The sequence below is a fragment of the Mauremys reevesii genome, linkage group 1 (genome assembly GCF_016161935.1).
Source record: "Mauremys reevesii isolate NIE-2019 linkage group 1, ASM1616193v1, whole genome shotgun sequence".
Lineage (NCBI taxonomy): Eukaryota > Metazoa > Chordata > Testudines > Geoemydidae > Mauremys > Mauremys reevesii.
The window spans coordinates 72,871,939-72,886,436 of NC_052623.1; positions in this window are offsets into that span (position 1 = coordinate 72,871,939).

A 14,498-nucleotide genomic window follows, 5' to 3' on the forward strand; every position below is an offset into this window, starting at 1 on the left:
GAACCCAATCACGACGGTCCATGATGTGCAGCTGTTCCATGAATGCCAACATCAATCTTGAATTGTTTCTTTCCATGGCATACAGCTGTTCAGGCACCAAGTATTCCTATTCAGATTTGCAGCTCATGAAATACTACAGGATCAGCCACATTATGTTCATAACAGTTATCACAAGACTGGTGAGCAGTGCAGGAGCCATGCTTTCAGGCAGAGATGGTACGTGCAAAGTTTACAGGGGCAGCTGAAAAATGGTGTGAAACATAGTTGGAAGCCAATGGAATGATGGGATGGAGAAAATAGCATCATGGGGCAGTGGGCCCACCACCATGGTGCACTGCAATCAATTCACAGAACTCCTAGTGGAAGGTGATGATTTGCACAGTGAGATAGCTACCCATGCTGCACTGCTCTCTCTCTTGTGCGAGAGCACTAACTGTGGATGCACTCTGCCGACACAAGAAGTGTTGTGTGAACATGCACAAGCGATGAAGTTTAAACAGCAGTTTATGGTTGTTGACGTAATATAAGTAGACTTAACTCTGTAGTGTAGACATGGCCTAAAGTACACACCATCGGCAATTTTTTTTCCTCTCTCCTTTCTCCCCTGCCCCTCCAGGATTGAAGAAGTGACAACTGGCCCCTTCCCCTTGAATGGTCCCTTGAAATCTGTTAACTATTTATGCTTAACAATCTGTTCTATCGACCTGTGACACTCTGAGTATATTTCCCTGACCCGAAGAAGAGCTCTGTGTAAGCTTGAAAGCTTGTCTTTTAAATTCTGCTGATGAGAAAAATATTACCTCACCCACTTAGCCCTGGTCTACACTACAGCATTTGGTCAACGTAAGGCAGTGTAGAGCTCCGCCTCCATGAGAGGTGTAGTGCTTAGGTCAATGTCATTAGGTTGACACTGTGCCAATGGAGACAGTTACATTGACTGTTGCTGCCTTTCAAAAGCTGTCCCACACTGACAGTTAAATCTGTGCAAGCACTCCGGGTGAGGCTGAGCACCACTGACACGAGGAGTGTAGTGTGGACATGCAAAAGTGATTTAGTTACTGCCAGGGATGTGTGCAGGAATTTAAATTTTACTGATTTGGGCGGGGTGGGGGTACCACTGGGGGACACAGAACTCCTCTGGCAGGTGGGGTAGGAGGAAGAGCAAACTCCTCCACAGAACTCCTCTTGCTCCTGGGCTGCGGTGAGGACAGAGAGAGAGCTTCTCTGCCACAGGGCTGCAGCAGGGAGAGCTGAACTCCTCCGTGTTCCTGGGCTGTGGCAGCAAGAGTGGAACTCCTTCAGCCCCAGGGAGATTACTGATGAACCCACAAAGCTGATTAGCACATACTCCTCAGATGCCCTGGAACCTGCATGGAACATAATAAAAAGCAAAAATTTCCCCTGCCAAACCCACAACTGGGGGCCAGCGACTGCACTACCCGCTGCCCATGACTGTGTCATTTTGGTGCTTGACTTAAAGATGTGGATTGCATCTATCATTGCAAAAAGCTACTCTGGGTGGCTTTTTATGGTGGTTTTTATCCACCTCTTGAGCACAATAGAAGTACAATGGAAGTGAAACTAATTAATTAAATTTTCCCTGCCTCCACTCCACTGCTTCCCCCAAACCCTCACCCCACCCCACCTCTTCCTGCGCCAGCTCCACCTCTGCCCCTCCTCCTCGCCACCTCTTTCTGCCCCTCCCCCGAGCAAGCCCTGTCCCCACTCCTCCCCTTCCCTCCAAGTGCCTCCTGCATGCCGCTGTACAGCTGCTCCCCCTGCATGCAGGAGGTGCTGGAAGGGATAGGGAGAAGTTGAGTTGATCAGCAAGGCCCACTGACCCCCTGGAGTACTCTCGCAGACCCCAGTTTGAGACACACTGCTCTAGCTCCCTTCCCCTTCCCTCAGCAGTGTCTTCCATGTGAGACCTGGGCTCTGCTTGGTCCAGCAGCCCCTAGTGATGGCTACCAGCACTGCAGCCCATTTCTGTGGGGGAAAGGAAATTCTGCGCACACGTTAATTTCTGCAAAATTCTGCATTACACAGTGGTGCCAAATTCCCTGAGGAGTAATAGGTTAGCTAACCTGAGTCAAGAACACTTTTGCAGTGTAGCCATACCCCACGTGAGTTGCACAGCAACACGGACAAAGTATTAATGTTATCAGATTTTATGTGCAACAGAAGGGTGGGGAGAAACCTTGGAATATATGAGTATATTCTACCTTTATGTCCAAGTCCAACAGCAATAAATAGAGGAAGAAAGAAAATTCAGGGACTACTGTATGTTTAAAATCTGTACTTGTGTTCCCCTGTGGCTGCTTAGTGGCAATGTTGCTTAAAGAATTACTACTTCATGATGTGTGATGGTTTAAATCAGTTGTTCCTAACCTTATAATTTTGAATTGTTTCAAAACCTCATCCCCCCCTTTTCTACAAAGCTGCTGCTGGTCAGGTAGCAGTGCATACTGGCCAAGGTTCACTTTTCTTTGCTCCCAAAAAATGGGCAAGTGGGTGAACCAACTAGGACTGGACCACACAGTGAAAGGTGAGCAAAAAGACAAGAAAAGAAAGAAAAGTTCAGGAGGAAGAGACTCAGAATGGATACAATACAGGAAAGATGGCAGTAACAGAGCCACAGCATCCAGTAACCGTTGGGGCATCCAATTAATATTTTGTTTTAATAACCTTTAAAAAATGTCAATGTCCCCTTAAGAGCCTGCTCTGCATAAATCTGGGTGCACACAGCTAATCTCCTATTTAATGTAATTACATATCACTTGGACTACTACCAACATAAGACTCTATTCTCTCTTTCTTAAAAAGGATAAGACTTTTTGATGAAAATCTGATGATTCTTCCATTTTCCATGATCTAGTCTGATTTGCTAAAGGTTAATATGAAGGGAGTATTGAGGGCAGAACAGTAACTAAAATAAAAAGATATATATATATATATATAAGCCAATTGGAAAAGAAAGGAACTAAACCTCCAACAGTGAAGGTCATTGAATCCCTTGTTTAGCTCATGAATTGGATTGTTTTAAATTTCATGTAATTTAACTACTTCTTGAAGGTTGTGCTAATGTTCATTTAGTCCTACCACATGAGGACTCTTCAGATCAAATATACAAACTAATGGAAAAGCAATGTTAACTGAAGCTTCCACATCCAAATAAGAAAATGCATGAAACGGCTGTATTTTCACTGACAGGAAATAAAGGAACATTCTTGCCTGCTTAGCTCGTTCTCAGTCATGCTCCCAGAGCCAAATACTTAGCTGGAGCCTGGCTTGGATTTTCATTAGTTTACCTACCTCTGGCACAGAAATACTGTTGCTTTTTGGAAAACTACAGGGTGGATCCTTCTGTGAACTGAAAATAATACTTTACATTTCCTGATGAAAATAAGTAAATGTTTTCTATCAACAGGGGTCTGTAAAGTTTACCCTGCTCCCTTTCAGTTCAGAAGAGTGCAGTCTCTTCCAACTTGCCAGCATCCATAAATAACCTTGGTGAAATCACAAATATAGAATTGCTTAGTAATTGTTAAACAGCTGTTGGTAACTGCTTCTGTGCTTAAGAGCTTTCAAATGGGGTCTAATAGAGAGACTTCACTTTTAAATCTTTGAGCTTCAAAATGCTGTTTTGAAACATAATCAGTGATAAAGCTTACAAATCTGAAATCCTCTAACCCTCTGTTTCCTCGGGGGGATGGGGAAAGTTGATGCAGGGGTTTAGCTTCAGATTTCTCCCTGGCATTAAGCCAAAAGGATGCCCCAGTCTAGTAGATCATTTCTGTACTTAACTACTGGTAATTAGCTAATGCCTTAATTAGAACTCTGAGGATATAAAGCCAAAACTCTAGTAGTATCATGGTAGTGACACTAACACCAGAGACCCATATATGTGATTATACAGTTGTTTATATTGCAGCATAATTGTCTTTCCTTTTTATTTTGCCACAGAATTGTGCTCTAGAATCTAAGCCTTCTTTTTGAAAATAATTAAAGGGCCAGATTCTGTTAATCTTATGTTGAGTAACATCTTAACCATTTGTGACTTCTTCTGGAGTATGTCCCCACAACAATTAGACACCGATGTCTGTCCCATGCCAGCCTACTCAGGCTTGGACTGCAGGGCTGTTTCATTGCTGTGTAGAGTTCCAGGCTTGGGCTGAAGCCCAGGCTCTGGGACCTTGGGGTTGGAAGGGCTCCGAACCCAGAAGTGTACACAGCAATTAAACGGCCCTGCAGTCCAAGCCCCATGAGCCCAAGTAAGCTGATGGGGCCAGCTGCAGGTGTCTAGTTGCTGTGTAGATAGACCCAATACGATCAGTGAATCTGCTCAAGAAGTAATGTTGACAGGTTGAAAAGGAACTGAAATAATAGCCTTGAGAGCTGTTAACTGCTCTACTCAAGTTAAAGGGGTGTTTAACTCTAATACCTTAAATATCACTTCATTAGGCATTTAATTGATGCTTATCTTAGAAAAACAATGGAACTAATATATACTCCATTGTTATTGAATGCTGTCTCTACTTGTATCTGTACACAGATACTGGGACATGTTATGGTTGCAACTTATTAAGATCACATGTTAAGCAACCTCTGCCCTTTCACTTGCACTGTCAGATGCTTTATTACCTTTTGAAAAATTATCTTTTAGGCTAATACTTGAACAAAGAGGTATTTTTATGTAAAGCCTTTATGGAACTAAAAACTGAACAAGAGGCTTTTTTATTAAGAACATTTTATTAAAATGAAAATACTTTATTGCTCATATACTATTTTGAAGAGAGAAAGCACTAGGTGTGTGTAAAGTTATTTATTTTATGTGAGAGACTGCTGTGCTTAAGCCTCAGTGCCTGGAGATAGGAGACAATTTTCTTTAAATGAATCCTTTAGAAGAGACATAAGAACAGAAGAACATAAGAATGGGCATACTGGGTCAGACCAGAGGTCCATCCAGCCCAGCATCCTGTCTACTGACAGTGACCAATGCCAGGTGTCCCAGAGGGAATGAACCTAACTGGTAATGATCAAGTGATCTCTCTCCTGCAATCCATCTCCACCCTCTGACGAACAGAAGCTAGGGATACCATTCCTTACCCATCCTGGCTAATAGCCATTAATTTATCTCGTTCTCTTTTAAACCCTGTTATAGTTCTAGCCTTTACAACCTCCTTAGGCAAGGAGTTCCACAGGTTGACTGTGTGCTGTGTGAAGAACTTCCTTTTATTTGTTTTAAACCTGCTGCCCATAAATTTCATTTGGTGGCCCCTAGTCCTTATATTATGGGAACAAGTAAATAACTTTTCCTTATTCACTTTCTCCACACCACTCATGAACTCATGATTTTATATGTCTCTATCATATCCCCCCTTAGTCTTCTCTTTTCCAAGCTGAAAAGTCCTAGCCTCTTTAATCTCTCCTCATATGGGACCCATTCGACCCCCCTAATCATTTTAGTTGCCTTTCTCTGAACCTTTTCTAATGCCAGTATATCTTTTTTTGAGATTAGGAGACCACATCTGTACATTCAAGATGTGGGCATACCATGGATTTATATAAGGGCAATAAGATATTTTCCGTCTTATTCTCTATCCCTTTTTGAATGATTCCTAACATCCTGTTTGCTTTTTTGACTGCTGCTGCACACTGCGTGGACGTCTTCAGAGAACTATCTATGATGACTCCAAGATCTCTTTCCTGATCAGTTGTAGCTAAATTAGCCCCCATCATATTGTATGTATAGTTGGGGTTATTTTTTCCCCAATGTTACTTTACATTTATCCACATTAAATTTAATTTGCCATTTTGTTGCCCAATCACTTAGTTTTGTGAGATCTTTTTGAAGTTCTTCACAATCTGCTTTGGTCTTAACTATCTTGAGCAGTTTAGTATCATCTGCAAACTTTGTCACCTCACTATTTACCCCTTTCTCCAGATCATTTATGAATAAGTTGAATAGGATTGGTCCTAGGACTGACCCTTGGGGAACACCACTAGTTACCCCTCTCCATTCTGAAAATTTACCATTTATTCCTACCCTTTGTTCCCTGTCTTTTAACCAGTTCTCTATCCATGACAGGATCTTCCCTCTTATCCCATGACAACTTAAGGACTGTCATGACACGAGGACAGTGTGTTAAATTTCACCTCAACTGTTTGTGTGATTCCGAATATTGTTGTGTAGACATTAAATGTTCTTATTTAAGATACTGAGAAACCTGTCTTAAGTTACAGATTGTAGATCAACAAATATGGGTAGCCTAGCAGAAGTGTTTGTATATTAGTAATAGAGCAAAAGTGTTCTTTTAAGTTTAGAGATACTTTAGGTGGCTTAAAGATAGGAATAAGCCTAATAAATGTGATTCACTGTACAGTGATTAACTGCATTAGTTAAGTCATCTATTTCCTTCAAGCTTCAAATTCCTAAATTAACATACAAACTGACTTTATATTGCATCTATTAATATAGAACTTTCATTGTTGGTGCTATTTTGTCCCAATTCTGGGAATGGTTGGTTGACTCTCCTACGTAAAAATGACTGTTGTATAAACTGACTAAGCTGATTTCAAAACAAAACAATAACCAAACAAAACCCAAACCCAAAGACACACACACTGAGTCATTGCAACCACTGAAAATGATTCCTCTCCTAATGTTGACACCAGTCAAATATGTCATATAAATATGATTATTGTATCACACATATTGCCTTGTAGTGGGATTTAGATTTAGTTCTGTTAGTTGTTTTTCATAGGTCTTGCTTTCCAAGCCCATTCTGTCAACATCTAACCTTTTGAAATAGACATTTGAAAGAAAAATAGGAACACATTGCCTAACTACACTGAAATATATCCAACAAGAATGTGGTTTGGAAACCATTGAAAAATGAGGATAAATAGGGCTGTGAAAGCGCTTGGTGGGAAATCATGCAATCTTTCATAGTAAATGGTATGTATTTTGCAGGAGTGTGGCATAGCCAGAGGGCCCTAAATATGATATATAGGTGTGTTGGAATCAATGTATAGGGCACAATCACTACATGAGGCCATTGGTTCTCACTCGTTCAATGCCTTCCACTAACAGTGTCCAGCTGTCTAATCCCCAGGTTAGCGCGTACAGGTATGTCCTGCAGAAATGCTTTATCCTGGGTTGTGAATACATGGGCCTCCTCCTGTTGTTTTGCTGTTATCTGCATGGCTATCAGGCATTGTCATCTTCTGTTAGACTGAGCAAAACAGATTTTTCCATTTTTATTAACGTCCTCCATTGCCCCAAAATCCTTTTCTAGAATTTGACCCAACAACGGTTGCTTACAGATTATAGAGGTGTTCTGGGACTAGGAAACCAGTAATGCATCATAATGGAGGTTTACTTCCTGGATAACATCATCTATTTTTGTATCTATGTAATTAGATTCTCTCTTTCTCTCACCTCCACGTTTGCCTGTCATTTCCTAGACCCAGCCCCGGGCCCTAGTTTTGCTTCTGCTAGAGCTTGCATGGGACTATTTTTAAATCCTGCTCCTGTCCCGCATTTCCCACTCCCACTTGCTCCTGCATTGTTTCTTGAATTTTTATCCACCTTCCACTATTATGGCAGTGGAGCCTGCAGGATCCCAGTCGTGCTGCAGGGCTCTACAACTGTCCCAGCAATGGTTGGATGTGCTACTCCTGCAGGACCCATGAGATCCCAGTTCTGCTGCAGGTCTCTAGCTCCCACCTCCAACATCGCTATAGAGGCAGCTAACATCATATCTTCCCTCCGTATGCTCATCCTACTGAGAATCTTCATTTCTTGTAAGGAATATCTTTGATTATGCATATTTACTCCATTGATTTACATATGCAAATGAGGATATTGAATGCACACAGAGCTGCACTTAAAGGACGTTTGCAAATGGTTATTTTAAAATTCCATATAATTGCAAGGATCTACCTCCTGCCTGGGCCCTCACTGTCCTGTATGGTCAAACATTAGTAGACCTAATTATTTACCTGATATTGCGACTTCGCTGTGGACAACCTAGAAAGAGCTGGGCAGTGTTGCCTGGCTACTGAAAGATATTATGCACTAATGGGGGCTTAGGCATCCACTTAGAGGTAGATGCATCTCAGCTATCATATAATCAGCTTGTCAGAGCAGATGTGTACAGTCCAGCAGGAAGGACTATGTCAGTTATTGTATTTTCTGTAATATATGATTCTTTTGTGCTGGGTAGTCGGTTGTGGTGGTGGAAAGTAGGTGCCAGTGCAGTGGAGATATCTGCGCAACTACAACCAATTTAGGGGGAGATTTAAAGGTGAGCCTGAGCCTCTATGCTTTAATGTAACTCAAGATATGTTTTGATGATTTTATAGACGTAAAAGAATAAATGGACACAAATCAGACGTCAAGAATTATAACATTAAAAAACCAGTTGGAGAACACTTCAATCCCTGGCCACTCGATTACAGACCTACAAGTCACAATATTACAATAAAAAAACTTCAAAAACAGACTCCAATGAGAGACTGCTGAATTGGAATTAATTTCCAAATTGGACACCATTAAATTAGGCTTGAATAAAGACTGGGAGTAGATGGGTCATTACACAAAGTAAAACGATTGCCCCATGCTTATTTCTTTCCCCCCACCCCCCGTCAGTTCCTCGCATCTTCTTGTCAATTGCTGGAAATGGGACATTTTAATTACTACTACAAACATTTCTTTTTCTCTCCTGCTGATAATAGCTCACCTTAACTGATCACTCTCCGTATAGTGTGTATGGTAACACCCATTGTTTCACGTTCTCTGTGTGTGTGTGTATATATCTTCCCACTGTTTTTTCCACTGCATGCATCCAATGAAGTGGGCTGTAGCCCACGAAAGCTTATGCTCAAATAAATTTGGTAGTCTCTAAGGTGCCAAGTACTCCTGTTTTTTTTGCGGATACAGACTAACACGGCTGCTACTCTGAAACTTATAGAAGCCAGTAATTCCCACAGTGACAGGTTTTCCATGTTGGTTGATTTGTATGTAATCAATGAGAGAACGCATTTTCTCCATAGTGGCTTCCCTTCTCTCACCAATTTGTTATGTAGGCACACTTTTTCCAGCCCCTGTACAATATCCCTGATGTGTCTCTTCTTGACATCTAACATGCAATCAGAGAAGTTTCTAAATGAAAGCCACTTTTACTATTGTCTGTCTATTTAGTTGACTCTGCCCCGCCCTCTGAGTAAGTGATGTGAAAGCATTAGAATGATAGTTCCACACCTCTGGTACAGATGCCTGCCAGCAGCTGCTATGCATAGGCATGTAACACTGCTTGAATGGAGGGTGTGGCAGAGCAACTTCTTTAATTTCTCAGAAAGTTGATCGCTAAGATTTTAGGCCATATCTCAAAGCTAATATAAGAAGTTTTGGGTGTAACACTATGGTTAGCATACCTCTGTGCAGCAGATAAAACTCTCCTTGTCCCAACCACTGATTAAACACAGACTTTGCTTAAAGTCTGACAGGATATGGGCTGGCACAATCCTTGTAGACAACTTGAGTACAAAGTTGTCTGGTGATTCAGTGCATGTCATGTAGAGCACTTAGAAAGGTGGTAACCATCAATACCACCAATAGTTCTCTGTAGGTAGTACTGATGACTATTATTAATTTTCATGTACTTGCAACAAGAGGAGAATGGCTTCAGTACCTGTTCAATTCATAGAGAATTTCTGCCCTTTCTCCTCCTCCCTGTCCCAGTGCATAATTATTTTCTTCTACATTTCTCCTGCGGTTAATATGAGAAAGTATGAGGAATGTCCCAGATCTACCAGAGCAGTATTAGCATTGTTTCCTTGTTCTGTGTCAGTTATTATTGTTGCTCAGTGGTTGCATATTACTTGTTGTTTAATTACTTGTATAACAGTAGTGCCTAGGAAATTCAATCAAGGATCCTTATTGTGCTAGGCACTGTACAGAAGAGTGACAAAGACAGTCCCTACTTCAGAAAACTCAATGCACTTGACAAATAAGATGCAATAGGAAGACAAAACAGACAAAATAAGATGAGGCAAGAAATTGAACGGCAGTGGTCAGAAAATCAGAAGTCAGAGCTCATCATGTACAGACTCATAGGCATCAGGGTAGGGGCTGCATGGCAGAAGGTATGGAGGTGCTTGAAAGAGAAGCAGGTGTTTGAGGCTGCTTTCATTGGTAGAGCAAAGGCAAGGGTCAACAGTTTGATAATCTGGTAGATCTGATAGACAAAGTAGGGTTAAATGGTGATGGGCACTGAAGAAAAAGACAAGGCACCAGTGTTTGATACAGCGGAGGGAAGGAAGATGGTGGAAGGATGCAAAGAAGGTAGTTTTCTGAGAGAAATGACAAACCAGAAAGATGAGCTCAGTAGCATTGTTCTGAACAGTGACTGAGAGAAGGTTTTCTGAACGGTGTTGGTGAGAGAAGGTTTTCAGGCATGTGTGCATAAAAGATCAAAAGTTAGGTTTTGGCCATGTTGAGCTTAAGCTGCCAACTAGACATCCATGAGATGTCAGAAAAAGAAGTCGGGATTGTACAGAAGTGGATATAGAGCAGGGGTCTCAAACATGCGGCCCGCGGAGCTCTTCCCTGCGGCCCGCGGAGCTCCCCAGGGCCGCCCAGAGGGGGGGGCAAAGGGGGCAATTTGCCCCGGGCCCCGGGCTCCGCAGGGGCCCCCAAGAGAAAAGCGGAGGCTCCCGCCTCCGCCCCTCTCCTGGAGCCTCGGCGCATAGAGCGCCGAGTCTCCGTCAGCGCTGAGCCCTGCCCGATCCGAGCCGGTGGGAGGGGCGGGGCTGGGAGCTCTGGGCTGAGCGCTGCGCCGGCGTGGAGCTCACAGCCCCGCCTCACCACGCGGCTCTGAGCGGACGAAGCTCAGGCCTCGCCGGAGACGCGCCGGTAAGGGGGAAGCGGAGCCGCTGGCCGGGCCGGGCCTGGGTGGAAGCGGACCCGCCGGGCCGGGCCGGGGGGAAGGAAGCGAGACCCGCCGGGCCGGGCCGGGGGTGGGGAGGGAAGCGGACCCGCCGGGCCGGGCCGGGGTGGGGAGGAAGCGGACCTGCCGGGCCGGGCCGGGAAGGGAAGCGAGACCCGCCGGGCCGGGCCGGGGGTGGGGACGGGAAGCGAGACCCGCCGGGCCGGGTGGGAAGCGGGACCGGCTGGGTGGGGAAAAGAGGGACCCGCCGCTGCCGAGCGCAGCCCGGTCTCGGCGGCGGGGCCTTCGCCCGGGACCTGCCGCCCAAGTGCCCCAAAGACCCGCGGCGGGGACCCCCGCCGCAGGTCTCGGGACACTTTGGCGGCGGGTCCCGAACGGAAGGGGCCCCTGCCGCCAAGACCCCGGGCCCTGGAATCCTCTGGGCGGCCCTGAGCTCCCCAGTTACTTCCTGTCACCGCCAAACTCCCTCACCCCGCCCTCCCGAGTTATTTTCTGTGCCTAAGCTCCCCGCGCGCTGCTCCCCAATGTTTGGGGCCGGGTCTCTCCCCTGGCCCCACCGGCCCCCCCCCCGCACCTCCCCAGTGTCTCCCGGCCCCCACTTGCTGCCCCCTCACCGCCCGGCAGCCTGCCCGGGAGCTCACGCTGACTCCACTCCTCTGCTATGCCAGCTTCCCGCATCACCTGCTGCCGCAGGGTCCTAGAGCCCCCCTTCACTAGGGCCAGGGCAGGCTGCCCTTCCCCTGCCCTTCTGCCCTAGTCCTGAGACATAGACAGGGCAGGGGTGGGGCCTCATGGAAGAGGTGGATTGCGGGTGGGGCCAGGGGCAGCAAGGGGGCGTGTCAGTGATGCGGCCCTCGGGCCAATGCACTAGTCCTCATGCGGCCCTCGGGGTCATTTGAGTTTGAGACCCCTGATATAGAGGCTGCTTTGCTTTCTTCTTTGCTCTTGGGGTTGAAAATCTTTTTGACTGAGCACATTTGCTACAGAATAGCAGCAGCTTGAACACTCAGAATAGAGGCTGCAGAACACTTACACTATATAAATCCATGGTACACCCACACCTTGAATACTGCAGCAGTTCTGGTCACCCCTCTCTCTCTCTCTCAAAAAAAAAAATTAGAATTGGAAGTGGTAGACAAAGGCAACAAAAATGATTAAGGGTATGGAACAGCTTCTGTATGAGGAAAAGATTGGGACTTTCCCAACTTGGAAAAAAGACGACTAACGGGCTATATAGAGGTTTATAAAATTAAGACTCATGTAGAGAAAGTGAACAAGAAAGTGTTATTTATCTCTTCCCATATGAACCAGAGGTTATCCAATTAAATTAATAGGCAGCAGATTTAAAACAAAAGGAAGTACTACTTCACACAAGGCACTGTCAACCTGTGGAACCTGTTGCCAGATGTTGTGAAGGCCAAAACTGTAATGGGGTTAAAAAAGAACTAGGTAAGTTCATGGAGGATAGGTCACCCAATGACTATTAGCCAAGATGGTCAGAGAAGCAATCCCATGCTCTTGGTGTCCTTAGCCTCTGATTGTCAGAAGCTGGGAGCGGACTACAGGGGATGGATCACTCAATGATTGCTTGTTCTGTTCATTCCCTTGGAAGCACCTAGCATTGGCCATTCTCAAAAAACAGGATACTGGGCTAGATGGACCATTGGTCTGACTCAGAATAGCCGTTCTTATGAATACTGCTTGCCTTAAGGTTTGAAAATTCCCCTGGTTTCTGGAGAGCTGAAAAGTAAGCACTTCCATTTCCTTGCTGCATGTGCACATCACCGTATTTGATCCAGTAAAAATGAGTTATGGTCTCATATATATACTCATATGAGTTATGGTCACACACATATATATATATACACACACACACACCTCTACCCCGATATAATACTGTCCTCGGGAGCACTGCTTTACCATGTTATATCCGAATTCGTGTTATATTGAGTTGCGTTATATCGGGGTAGAAGTGTATATATATGACTAACTCATATGAGTGACCCTACTCATATTTACTGGATACTGGACAGAAACTAACAAATGCTACAATCAAGCAACTCAAATTTCATTTAACTCCTTAAACCATTTGCAATTCACACTACAAGGCAGTTCAGAATACACAAACATTCATTTCCATCTAGAGTAGTATAAGGTAGGACTTTCAAAAGTACCTAAGGGCTTGGCTACACTGGCGCTTTACAGCGCTGCAACTTTCTCACTCAGGGGTGTGAAAAAACATTCCCCTGAGCGCAGCAAATTACAGCGCTGCAAAGCACCAGTGTAAACACTGCCCCAGCTCCCAGTGCTCCCAAACACTGTGGCTCCCAGCGCTGTAAGCTAATCCCCACGGGGAGATGGAGTATGTGCAGCGCTGTGACCACACACACACTTCAAAGGGCTGCCACGGGAGCCATACCCTAAGAGATTTAGGAATATGCATTATATTGTCTTTGAATGGGCTGTATGCTCCTAAATCTCCTAGGTACTCTTGAAAATCCAACTCTAATAATTACAAAAAACCAAAAAGTTTCCCTACCCCTCAAATTCAGATTAGCGCAAATTCGATAGCTCATGTGCTTTTTTAAAAAATTGTATTATGTTTGTGACATGTTTCAGAGGATCTCTGTGTGCTACACTGGGCCAAAGAAAAAAGATGAGAGCAATTTTATACTAGCTTATATTTTGTTACAATGATTAGAATCTTGTTGTGTGTAATGGTAACAGTAAAAAGTAAACTTTAAGTGTTCTGCTAAGTTTTATATAGTATTATAGTTTGCATTGTAGCTAGTTTAATTATTGTAACAGTGCCTTCTGTTTTAGTCTTAAAACTTTTAAATATCAGGACCCCCCTGCCCATGGATAATTAACAAAAAATCACTTGCTTTGGCCATGAGGCTCAACTGCTTGACTGTCATTCTGAAAGGCCATCTGCAAAGGAAAGAAAATTGGTTGTGCCCTTATTTGCTTTGAAACAATATATAAAGAAGGCCTAAAAGCTATGTTTAAATACACAAAGAATCCCTCCCACAAATACTAATGATCAGGTCTTGACTAATTAATTTTTCTCCATAAGATGGTATGTGCATTTAGGAAACTAACAGGACTGATATCACAGGCCTTAATGAAGTCAACCTTAGTGGAGGGGTAATGAATTTAGGCCTCCAGCTCCTCCATGGAGTACCACTGCACAGACCCATGCAGATAAATTGCCTCCCTATGTCAGGGCCTTAGGTTCAGATGGAGGATGGGAGGTGCCATACCTAGGGTGAGTATATGTCCAGGCCAGTCCCTTTTTTAAGTCCTATCTTGGCTGTCCCAACTTTTTTTGGCAAAGGTGTGCATTTGTCCCCGTTGCGCTTGCCAACTGATCAAATGCCCATCTTTGTCAAAAAAGTGAGGTGTGGTGGCATGGGTGGCAAGTTTGTAGAAATTTTGGTGGTGCCCAGAACACCCCCCAACTCCGCCCTCCCAAACTCCGCCCCCACCTGCCTAAGGCTCTGGGAGGTGTTTGGGGGGGGGAGGTCTGGGGTGCAGGTCCTGGGC